General features: G+C 31.0%; 1 protein-coding gene across 1 annotated transcript in view; it reads right to left on the bottom strand.

The window, feature by feature from the left end:
- Positions 1 to 699, bottom strand: part of LOC119586012 (organic cation transporter protein-like) — a 23,322-nt gene that overhangs the window by 22,417 nt on the left and 206 nt on the right.

The following is a 699-nucleotide window of genomic DNA, read 5'->3' as shown; positions in this document are numbered from 1 at the left end:
TAATTTTGCTATGTCATGTGATTCCATATTTTTTTTCCTTCGTGTTTTAATAATTTTATTGTGTTTTTTATATGCGGTTTTTAAATTAAAAGACTATATTGTATAAGAGAGGATTAATGTAGAGGGGTTTCTTGTAGTTCTGCTTTTATCAAATATTTATGATTTCAACTTTTTGAAGTTAGCTTGAAAGATTGTTTCCAGCATTCGGTACTAGGTAAGTGAAAATTTGCCTTTTCACTATATCAAGAATTTGTTTTATTCATTTGTCTTCTAGTTTTGCGAATGTATTATCATCAGCAATTTTATTTTATATGTATTTCAAGGTAAACTGGTATATTTCCATAAAAGGTTCAGGTTGCTTTACATTGTTTGCAAAGTCCCTGTTTGCTTCTGTATATTTCATATCCAGTAAGTTGTGAGGTTTATTGTGTATAAAGTTTTTAGGTCAAGAATACAATTTCCATGTTCTTACTTTTCTTTCTCATCTTACGTGCCTTTATGACAAAATGATAACATCAGTATTGTAGGCCGCTATTCATATAGGGAATATGATTTTTTTCCCATGAATGATATATTTCACTTTCATCTACAAAATGTTCAGCCTTTCATTCATCTATGATGATCTCAATGAAAGGAAAGAGACCTGCACAACGGCAACAGTTCACTAGGTTTACTAAATGGTGCTGGAACCGCAGAGGC

Source organism: Penaeus monodon, chromosome 20 (genome assembly GCF_015228065.2).
Source record: "Penaeus monodon isolate SGIC_2016 chromosome 20, NSTDA_Pmon_1, whole genome shotgun sequence".
NCBI classification, from domain to species: domain Eukaryota; kingdom Metazoa; phylum Arthropoda; class Malacostraca; order Decapoda; family Penaeidae; genus Penaeus; species Penaeus monodon.
This window is presented reverse-complemented; position numbering and strand designations above follow the sequence as displayed.